Source organism: Portunus trituberculatus, chromosome 17 (genome assembly GCF_017591435.1).
Source record: "Portunus trituberculatus isolate SZX2019 chromosome 17, ASM1759143v1, whole genome shotgun sequence".
NCBI classification, from domain to species: domain Eukaryota; kingdom Metazoa; phylum Arthropoda; class Malacostraca; order Decapoda; family Portunidae; genus Portunus; species Portunus trituberculatus.
Genome location: NC_059271.1, coordinates 6,097,501 through 6,109,466, shown reverse-complemented (window position 1 = coordinate 6,109,466; position 11,966 = coordinate 6,097,501). Strand labels below are relative to the sequence as shown.

The 11,966-nt window shown below is 35.8% G+C and overlaps 1 protein-coding gene across 1 annotated transcript in view; it reads left to right on the top strand.

Moving 5' to 3' along the window:
- The first annotated feature begins 95 nt into the window (after positions 1–95).
- LOC123505148 (tyrosine-protein kinase CSK-like) overlaps positions 96–11,966 on the top strand; it is an 84,596-nt gene continuing 72,725 nt past the window's right edge. Inside the window, exon 1 of the mRNA XM_045256262.1 lies at positions 96–296. The gene's annotated coding sequence lies outside the window, so the exon portion shown is untranslated. The remainder of the gene's footprint in view (positions 297–11,966) is intronic.

Genomic DNA, 11,966 nt, shown 5'->3' with positions numbered 1-11,966 from the left:
CGGCTGGGAGGAGAAAGTTATGAGGGAAAGGCGGTGAATGGACAGCAGACAGACAGACAGACACACACACACAGACGGCCGTGGTGTGCGTGTGTGTACGTGTGTGTGTGTGGTGAGTGTGGTGAGGGACAAGAAGTGAGGCTGGAACTACTGCCCAGAAACGTTTGATTTGATCACTCTTACTACTACTACTACTACTACGTTTACAACAGTCAATACTACTACTACTACTATTACTACTACCACTACGATTACTACGATTACTACAGCCAAGACGACAACGAGGGAATAGTGAGGTGAGTACAGTAATAAGTGTGTGTGTGTGTGTGTGTGTGTGTTTTGGTTAGGTGCATATTGTGTGTGCGTGTGTGGATATTGTTATTGTTGTTATTGTTATTGTGGATGTCTTGGGCATAATGTGGTGGAAAATCTCTCTCTCTCTCTCTCTCTCTCTCTCTCTCTCTCTCTCTCTCTCTCTCTCTCTCTCTCTCTCTCTCTCTCTCTCTCACGACCTTGGGACACGTGAGGGAGGAGAGGTAGTGGTGGGTGGTGGGAGGGGCGGAAGGGAAGGAGAGAGAGAGAGAGAGAAAGGGAAGAGGAGGAGGAGGAGGAAAGAAAAAGTTTGAAGGTCATACAGGCCTCTTGAAAATTCCATTCTGCTGACACCCGTTTGACTTGTCTTGTCACCGCCACTACTACTACTACTACTACTACTACTACTACTATTAATTGATAGCGTATTGTTCTATGGTGTATGTTTTGTTGCCTTATAAGGAGTGAATCAGTCAGTCTATCGTTTTCTTCTTATTCTTATTATTATTCATGTTCCTCTTCATATATACTGTTACCATTACACCTTTTACTACTATTCTTACTACTACTACTACTACTACTACTACTACTACTACTACTACTACTACTACTCTACTACTACTACTGCTACTGCTACTACTACTATTACTATTACTACTACTACTACTACTACTACTACTACTACTACTACTACTACTACTTACTCCACTGTACTGTTTCTACACACACACACACACACACACACACACACACACACACACACACACACACACACACACACACTACAGATAATTGACAAACGCACAAAACAGCAAAAAAAAAAAAAAAAGAGAAGAAAGAAAGAAAAAAGAAATCGTGCAAATACCTATACATAAATAACAGATGAATAGACATACGGACAGACAGACAGACATATAGGTCTTTAAAGTTGAACGCTATCGATTTGAACGTGTGTGTGTGTGTGTGTGTGTGTGTGTGTGTGTGTGTGTGTGTAATTGAATAAACTATGGAAGGCGTACATAAATCATGGCCAGTGTTCTTCATTAAGGGTTGTGTTGTGCTTTGTAGTGCATTGATTTTGTTTTGTTGGTTATTTGATGACATTTATGGATTTATTAGTTCGTTTGAGTAGAATTTGTAGTGTCAGTCAGTAAGAGAAGTAGTGTGTGTATATGTTTGTTTGTTTGTTGTTGTTGTTGTTATTGTTATTGTTGATTTTTATGCGGGGAAAATATAGGAAAGAAAAATTGTATCAAGTTTTTTTGTTTTGTTGTTCTTTTTCTTCTTTTCTTCTCTTCTTTTTCTTCTTTTCCTTTTCTTCTGCTTATCATCATCATCATCATCATCATCATCATCATCATCATCATCATCATCATCACCACCACCACCACCACCACCACCACCACCACCACCTCAACTAGCTCATTATGATCATGGTCACAGTTGCCTGGTATTAATGCTTTACTTATTGGTGTACTGTGTGCAGGATTTACTGGAGCTAATGAGCAGTTGGTTACCTAACTATTTTTTCGCGGGTTCACTTTGATAATGGAGTGATTGTTGAAAAAAAAAAAGATATTATGTTTGATCGTCTTAGAGAGAGAGAAATTGAAAACGTTATATTACACCAACGACTTAAGTTTCTTGTCTTTGGATTACGAAACATGCACACACACACACACACACACACACACACACACACACACACACACGTAAAAGATAAGGAGAAGGGCATGACCACACCACACGGCAGTCCTGTCACGGGAGTGAAGAGTGCAGCAGCAGCAGCAGCAGCAGTAGTGACGCGGACTAGGCTAACCTTTGCGAGACACACATACCCGATCCCCCCTCACCTCACCGCCCTCCCCTGGTGTACGTGACGTGTGGCAGCGTGGCGTGGCATGGTGTGGTGTTGTGGAGTGTTGCAACATCCCCTGGCGATAAGAACACGCACCGATGTAATGAGCAGACTAGGGGGGAAAAAAATTATAAGTGAAATCAGGTGTGGATCCGGATTAAATTGGATTTGGTTAGGTTAGATTGAGGTCAAGGTCAGCTAGGTTAGTTTTGTGTTAGGTTAAGATTAGCTGGGTTAGTTTTTAGGTTAGGTTTAAATCAACTTAAGGTTAGCTAGGTTGTTTTTTGTTAGGTTAAGTTAGGTTAAGATTAGTTAGCTTAGGTTTGGTTAGGTTAGGTTAAGATTAGCTAGGTTAGGTTAGGGTAAAGTTAGGGTAAGATTAGCAAGGTTAGTTTTGGGATTAGGTTGGTTTAGGTTAGGTTAAGATTACACTTAATTGGATTAGGTTAAGTCTTGTTCATTACCATCATTGCTATTGTGCTCCTTTTCTCTTTGACGTATAGGAACTTAAGAAAAACCATAAGAAATTAAGGGAACCTGCAAAAGCCTGCAGACCTACACGTTTCAGTCCCTGTAATGAAATATATCTACTTATTTACACCGATCATTCCCATCCATATATCTGTCTAACCTTTTAAGGCTCCCTGTTGACTTAGCACTGACAACGTGATAGCCTGATTACTGAGTCCGTGCTGTTTTGTGAGGGTATCGTTTTATAATATGTAAGTTACGTTAATCTTGGTCATCTACCTAACTTATGTCATAACTAATTTGATTTATTCCACTGCTATATTTGGTGTGGACAGTGGAGGTGGTGTAATAGGAAAAAGTGTTGTAAAGAAAGGTCCCGTAAAGTCACATGATGTAATACAAGCAAGGCTAAGTTATCCTTACTTAATGAATGAAACTAATATAGATAAGGCTTAGTCCAGTTTCATTTGGTGCGGGCTGGGTAAGGTAAGGTGAGGTAAGGTTAAAACTAGTTAGGTTTGGTTAGGAAATTAAGTCATGTAACGTAATTTTTATAGTCTTGGTCAACACTGTATCCGCTCAAGTGTTGCTAGTTTTAAGTGTGTTTTGTGCTTTGAGTTTTACAATGTTTTACTGTTGAATTACGTTATCAGGGTGTGTGTGTGTGTGTGTGTGTGTGTGTGTGTGTGTGTGTGTGTTAGATTGAATCTGTAGAGATAGCATTTAAAAGAAAAATCATGGCAAAGTGTTATAAATTTATCTCCCTTCCCAGAAAAAAACACGATGTAAAAAATAGTAAACAGATAAAAATAGAAATAAAGCAGAAAATAAAAACACTACCATTTACTACCTACAGAAAATTAAAAGAAGTAAAATAAGAAAAAATCAATATAAATGAGATCAAGAAAGGAACGTGTGTGTGTGTGTGTGTGTGTGTGTGTGTAACTTTAGGGGGCGGTGAGATCATCCTTAGCTCAGAAACAACCATGGCGGAAACACTGCTGCGTGACTCCTCGCATAGGAACATACGAACACCCACCCACTCACCCACCATTCACCTCCACCACCACCACCACTACCGCTGTTTCCTGGCGTGGTGGTGGTGGTGGTGATGGTGATGGTGATGGTGATGGTGTGGTGGTACCGTTAGGGCGGGATTCTGGAAGCCTTTGTGTGTGTGTGTGTGTGGGAAAAATTGGTGTTTTACGTATGATTGTAAGAATTTATTGTGTTTATCCTTTTAAGTATTTGTGAGAAACTGGTGTTGTGTTTTCAGTGAGCCATTTTTACCCAGCCTTTTTATTTTATTTATTTATTTATTTTTTAGGCCGGAAACTCTTACATTTAATAATAACAACAACAACAACAGCATATAGGTATCAAAATCATGACAACTACAACATTCTAATGACTAATTCTCGTTTTATTTTATTTATTTATTTATTTAGGTATTTATTTGTTTATGTGTCTGTGTGTTGTATAGCGAAGGACAACTATTAATATCATCAGGACAAAAGGAGGGTAGTTGTTGTAGTCTTTAGTGATTGCTACTGCTAGATTTGGTGTATTTTGCGTGTGGGATTAGGTAAAAATAATGTATCGAGGGAAAACACATCATGGCTAACTGTGGTGTTGTTTTGGTATATTTTGCGTGTGGTATTAGGTAAAAATAATATATCGAGGGAAAACACATCATGGCTAACTATGGTGTTGTTGTTCTGGTATATTTTGCGTGTGGTATTAGGCAAAAATAATGTATCGAGGGAAAACACATCATGGCTAACTATGGTGTTGTTTTGGTATATTTTGCGTGTGGTATTAGGCAAAAATAATGTATCGAGGGAAAACACATCATGGCTAACTGTGGTGTAGTCGTTCTGGTGTATTTTGCGTGTGGTATTAAGCAAAAGTAATGTTAGGAGGCAAAACACATCATGCTAACTGTGGTGTAGTCGTTGTGGTATATTTTCTGTGTGGTATTAGGCAAAAGTAATGTATTGAGGCAAAACACATCATGCAAACTGTGGTGTAAACGCTCTGTACGTCACTTTAGTATAGATTCATGTGCGTTTCTGTGAATTTTAAGTTTTTTTCCCGCCAATATAATAATGCAAGAAAACTATTTAGGCAAAGTGATGATAGTATTATTTTTTTAAGATTTTTATTTATTTAATTTTGTTCTATTTTTTTTTTTTCTTTTTCGATTAATAGAAATGCCTCTGTTATAGTTGGGTCTCTCCAGATGAATCAAGAGTACTAAGTCGATAAATGTATGAGAAATAATAATATATAAATCATGGTGTTTACATTATACTACAGTAGCCTTCCATGTACGTACGGTAGTTGCTAGAAAATAAATAAATATATAAATAGATACATAAATAAATGAAATGAAAATTAACTTAACCCCTTGAGTACCATGACGCGTTTCCATATCCATTCTGCTTACTATTTGGTGATTATATACAGCTTCACAAACTCCTGTAGGGATTCAAATAGTGAAGACTGTGGCCATTAATCTCCTAACCTCCCTAGACCCTTCCTGATGTCAATAAAATGGTTTAGTCACACACAAACAAATATCCAGGTAAAAATGTCGTAGCTTCAGAAATGTGTATGGGGGATTAAAATAGTGAAGAGTGTGTCCATTAACCTTTTGACCTTCATATACCCTTCCTAATGTCAATGAAATGGTCTTATCGTACAGTAGTTAAATCTCAAGATAAAATTATGTCCCAGTATTGAAGGAGTTAGGTACAACTTGAGCGAAAACTTGGCGAATCAAAGGGCGACTAATCATAATTCCTCCTTTGTGGTAATAGAAATGATAAACAAATTGATGGAATAATAAAAAAAAAAGAACAAAAGTAACAAGGGAATATCAGACCAAAATTACAACAAAACTATCACGATCGTTAACAGTAATAATGACAAATAATAAATGAGTAAAGAAAAGAATATGAGAACAAAATTATAACAACAATAATAAAAGCAAAACTATGATGATTATTAACAACAACAGTAATGGTAATAGAAATAATAACAACAACAGTAGTTATGAAAATAATAACAACCACAGCATGTTACAGAACTTTCAACAACAATAATAATAATAATAATAATAATAATAATAATAATGATAATGATAATAATAATAGCAATAATAATAATAATAATAACTAATGATATGAGTAATTTTGATAATATTAATAAGTAAATAAATAAACAGATATAATAATAAAAAATAAACTAAAGAATATCGGAAAATTACAACAACAACAACAACAACAACAACAACAACACACTTTACTCATACCTGCTTTACTGTAACCAAACACTCGTCAAGTCCTGAAAGTTAACCCTATGTTCTGAGCAGCAAGGCAAGGCAAGGCAAGGCAAGGCAAGGCAAGACAAGGCAAGGGAATAATACAAGATGTGAATTCCTATACGAGCAATGTGGCCGTGTGTGCGACTGGCGAGTAATTACGGGTGTTGGTGGGAGAGAGGGTAGCTGTGTAGGGGGCAAACACTCGTTAATCCTCAGTGGTGTAATTCGGTCTTCTGTGTGAGGTAATGGAAGGCAAACACACACACACACACACACACACACACACACACACACACACACACACACACACACACACAGAGAGAGAGAGAGAGAGAGAGAGAGAGAGAGAGAGAGAAGGGAGAAGGGTTTAGCTGTCTTAATCTTTATTTATTACCGTTGACAGATAATGATGATAATGATGATAGCAATAATGATAATAATAATAATAATAATAATAATAATAATAATAATAATAATAATGACGATGATAAGAAGAAAAGAGATCTTAATCTGTCTTTATCTGTACCGTTGATAGATAGAAACGATAATAATGATCATTATAATAATATTAGTAATGATAATAGTACATAGATAATGATAATAATAATAATAATAATAATAATAAGAAGAAGAAGAAGAAGAAGAAAAAAAAAGAAATTATGAAACAAGAGAGAGAGAGAGAGAGAGAGAGAGAGAGAGAGAGAGAGAGAATGATTTTGATGAATTAAATTTTTTTTCCAGCGTCGTAAGTAAAAATAGGAAAATTTAACTTTTTTTCCTTCCTCAATTTTTTTCTTTTTTCTTTTCCTTCCTTCCTTCCTTATTTTTTTCCTTCTTTCCTTTCTTTCTTTTTATCTTGCTATCCTTCCTTATTTTTCCCCTTCCTCCCTTCCTTCCTTTATTCAACCAAACACACACACACACACACACACACACACACACACACACACACACACACACACACACACACACACACACACACACACACACTCCCCTCCCCTCCCCTTTCTCTCTCTTATACAATCCTACCCACTCTGCCATCTCCCTCCTCCTCCTCCTCCTCCTCCTGTTCCATCCACATTTAGATCCATCATTCCGCTGGCCCACATTCTGCTCACCCCTTTACATAACCACTATCAACACCACTTTCTGGCCTCGTGTTTAGATTCCCTTTGCTCTCAACGCGACTGTTTTGCAAAGGCCACAGACACGACTAGGTGGGTTCTGAAGAGTGTTTCCCCTGTTAGTAATGTTGAAATCTTGCCAGTTTGTCATTAATACCATATAAAAAGCATGTTTGAAATTTGTTTAGCTCTCTTGCCTCGTGTTTATATTCCCTTTGCTCTCAACGCAAAGGCCACAGACATAGGCGGGTTCTGAAGAGTGTTTCCCCTGTTAGTAACGTTGAAATCTTGTCATTCTGTCACTAAAACCATAAAAAAGCGTGCTGGAAATCTATTTAGCTTTCTGGTTCTGTGTTTAGATTTGCTTTGCTCTTCACCACGACTGTTTGCACGGGCCACAGATGCGACTAGCCGGGTTATTAAAATCTTTATAATCTGTCACTTAAACCATAAAAAAGCCTGCTTGTAACTAATCTGTTTTAACTTTCTGCCATCGTGTTTACATTCCCTTTACTCTCTCACTGTTTTTTAAAGGCCATAGATACAATCTTGATAATCTGTCACCAAAACCGTAAAAGAAAAAGAAAAACATATTATAAATCATTTGAACTTGAGTAAAAGGCTTTTGAATGTAATGTGTTTCTTTATATTAAGGAGTGAAATGCGAGTTAAGACGACTGGGAATGTCAGGAGAGTAAGGAAATTGTGATACGAAGGATTAGGCTTAACTTGTCACAGTGTCGTGATGTGAGAGTGTAATCCTTCTGCTGTGATAGATGAAGATGCTGTGTGCTGGGATCTGAGAGGAGGTGGTGTGGTGATGGCCGTTGTCTTGTACGAATATTAAAGGTGATGTTATTTGAGAGGTGATATTGCCTTATAACACTAAGATAAAAGGGTTGCAGTGGATACAATGTCTTTTTAAACTAGTCTGAAAGAGTTAAACGCCAAGTAACATTGATTTGAAGAGTGACGTGGTAAACATTGGCTTGTAACAATAAAATAAAAAAAAGTTGCAATAGGTTAACTGTCTTTTTGAATTAGTATAAGAGCTAATTGCCTTGTGAACACTAATACTGAAGGATTAATACCTGGTAACACTGATTTCAAGGGTAACATTGTGAGTATTACCTCAATACACTAAAATAAAGAAAAAAAATAAAAGCCGTTACTGTGGGTAGAATATTTTTCTAACTACTAGTATGAAATAGTTAAATGCCTTGTGAACACCTGGTAACACTGATTTGAAGGGTGACGTGATAAATATTGCCTTAAAACACTAAAATAAGAAAAAATAAAAAGATTGCAATGGATAGAACGTCTCTTAAAATTAATATAAAAGACCTAATTGCCTTGTGAACACTAATACTGAAGGATTAGTACCTGGTAACTGATTTGATGGGTGACGTGGTGAATATTGCCTTGTGACACTAATGAAAGGGTTGCAATGTGTAGAGTGTCTTTTGAACCAGCATGAAAGGGTTAAGCGCCTGGTAACATTGATACTAATAGGATTAGTGTGGAATGAACTGCCTTGTGGGGTGATATGGAAGGGTCACGTGGGAAGTAATAGTAAATGTTGTACAGTTAGGTTTGCTTAAGTTATGCAAGAAAGAAATGATAAATGATCAATAACTAAAACAATGAAACCATTTATTAAAAAAAAACATTAAAAACAATATATTAAAAACAACACACTAAAAAAACATTAAAAAAACACATTGAAAAACACATAAAAAAAACAAATAAATAAATAAATAATGTAAAAATATCCAAATCAGTTAATAAATCAAAATGAAATAAATGGCAAGAAATAAACGAATCACCTTCTTTAAATGAAATACAATAGATTAATCAAATATAATGCGTTTATTTTTATCTGTCATTTCTGTTACGTATTATTACTGTCAAAAAGGCTTAATACTGTTAGCTTTGGTGTTTGTGCGTGTGTGTGTGTGTGTGTGTGTGTGTGTGTGTGTGTGTGTGTGTGTGTGTGTGTGTGTGTGTGTGTGTGAGTCAAGGCCGCTTAACCCAGTGTTGAGTCAAATGACCTTGATTCAAGCGGGGGAATTCACACTGTTTGGCACGCGCGCATTGTCAGAGAGAGAGAGAGAGAGAGAGAGAGAGAGAGAGACAGACAGACAGACAGACAGACAGAGAGACAGAGAGACAGACAGAGAGAGAGACAGAGAGACAGACAGACAGACAGATAGAAAGAGACACATGCAGTTTTTTTTTTTTTTTTTTTTTTTTTTTTCAAATATCACGGTTTCTTCACCGTATCGCAGACTTGGTTAGGTTAGGTCTTTTGCTTCCCAGATAGCTTGGCCAATATTAGTAGCATACCTAACTGCCGTGAGGAGAGGGGCGCTGACAACACACCCGGAGGAAGAGATGTGGAGGGAAGGACAAAGGAGGGACGGGAGTGGTACTAGAAAGAAAAAAAAAGAATAAATTGAGAGAGAGAGAGAGAGAGAGAGAGAGAGAGAGAGAGAGAGAGAGAGACGAACCCTGACTGAACCTTACCTATCATAACATAACATACTGCCGTCAGGAGAGCGTAGAGAACATAGCTGCAGGAGATATGGAGGGAAGGATAAGGGAGGGACGGGAGAGAGAGAGAGAGAGAGAGAGAGAGAGAGAGAGAGAGAGAGAGAGAGAGAGAGAGAGAGATCCTACCCAAACCTAACGTAACCTAATCTAACCTAACCTAACCTAACCTAAACCATACTTAAAAAAAAAAAATCTTGAGAGAGAGAGAGAGAGAGAGAGAGAGAGAGAGAGAGAGAGAGAGAGAGAGAGACGAACCCTAACCCTAACCTCACCTAACTTTAATCCATACTGTACTGAAACCCGCTCCCAACTACAGTATTTTAAGCCAGAGAGGGAGCTAGTGTGTTTGCTGCCATCACTGCCGCCAAGAACGCAGCCAAAAGCCATGTAGCAGCGTGAAGAATATGGGAGTTAGTAGGTCAGCTGCCGAGTAGTAATGAAGAAAACACACATAAGAAACAGTAGATAGCAGAATGAAGCGAAATGAAGTTAGAGATGGTAAATTCTTTCGTTATTTAAGTATAATAGCAAGAGCCAATACAAAATAGATAGCTTATCGAAAAGTAACGATTAAATGAAGAAAACACACATAAGAAACAGTAGATAGCAGAATGAACAGGTGAATGATAACTGAACATATCGAAGTGAAGTTAGAAATCGTATATAAGTCCCTTCGTTATTTTAATCGTAATAGTAAGAATGAATACAAAAAAAGGACACAAAACAGTAAATAGCAAATGAACAGATGAAAGATGGTAAAATTAAGTGAAGTGAAGTTAGAAATGGTACATCCTTGGTTATTTTAGCATAATAATGAGAATGAATACAAAATGAATAGGTAGTCGAAAAGTAACGGGGGAAAAAAAAAAACACTCACAAAAGACAATAAGTAGCAGATGAACAGTGAATGGTGATAGAAAAAAGTGAAGTAAAGTTAGAAATAGTAAATCCTTCGTTACTTTAGCATAATAGTAAGAATGAATACAAAAAAGTAACGAAAAAAAAAACACACATAAAAATAGCAGTAAATAGCAAGTGAACAAGTGAATAGTAATAGAACAAAGTGCAGTAAAGTTAGAAATAGTAAATCCTTCGTTACTTTAGCATAATAGTAAGAATAAATATGAAATAGATAGGCAATGCAAAAGTAACCAAGAAAACAAAAACAAAAAACATTAAATAGCAAATGAACAGATGAATTATAATAGAACAAAGTGAAGTGAGGTTAGAAATTGCAAATCTTTAGTAAGAGTCAATACTAAATTAATGGGTAATAGTAAACATCGTAATTACAATAGTGAGACAGAGTAGTGAATGCTGATAATAGAACAAAAGGAAGGTTGAAAATAGTAAATCCTTTCGTTATATATATTTTAATCATAATAGTAAGAATCAATACAAAAAAAAATAATAGTAGACATCGTAATTATAGTAGTGAGGCAGAGTAGTAAATATTGACCATAGAACAAAACGAAGGTTGGAAATACTAAATCCTTTCGTTATATATATTTTAATCATAATAGTAAGAATCAATACAAAAAAAAAAAGTAGATAACAGCAGACCTCGTAATATGATAGTGAGGCAGAGAAGTAAATATTAATAACAGAACAAAGGTAAGTAAGATTAGAAACAGTAGATCCTTCATTATTTTAATTATGGTAATAAGAATCAATGCAAAATAAATAGGTAATAGTTGATAGGCCTATAGTATATGTAATGGTGAAGATGGTAGGACAGAATAATAAATAATGATAATAAAACAAAGGGAAGGTTTGAAAATAGTAAATCCACTGTTATATATTTTTGATCACAGTAATAAGAATCAATGGAATATAAATAGGAAGATGATATTAGACCTAGTGATTTTAATAGTTAAGAAAGTGAGGCTGAGCAGTAAATAATGATAAATAAAACAAAGGGAAGGTTTGAAAATAGTAAATCCACTGTTATATATTTTTGATCACAGTAATAATAATCAATAGAAAATAAATAGGAAGATGATATTAGACCTAGTGATTTTAATAGTTAAGAAAGTGAGGCTGAGCAGTAAATAATGATAAATAGAACAAAGGGAAGGTTTAAAATAGTAAATCCACTGTTATATATTTTTGATCACAGTAATAAGAATCAATAGAAAATAAATAGGAAGATGATATTAGACCTAGTGATTTTAATAGTCCTGAGCAGTAAATAATGATAAATAAAACAAAGGGAAGGTTTGAAAATAGTAAATCCACTGTTATATATTTTTGATCACAGTAATAAGGATCAATGGAATATAAATAGGAAGATGATATTAGACCTAGTGATTTTAATAGT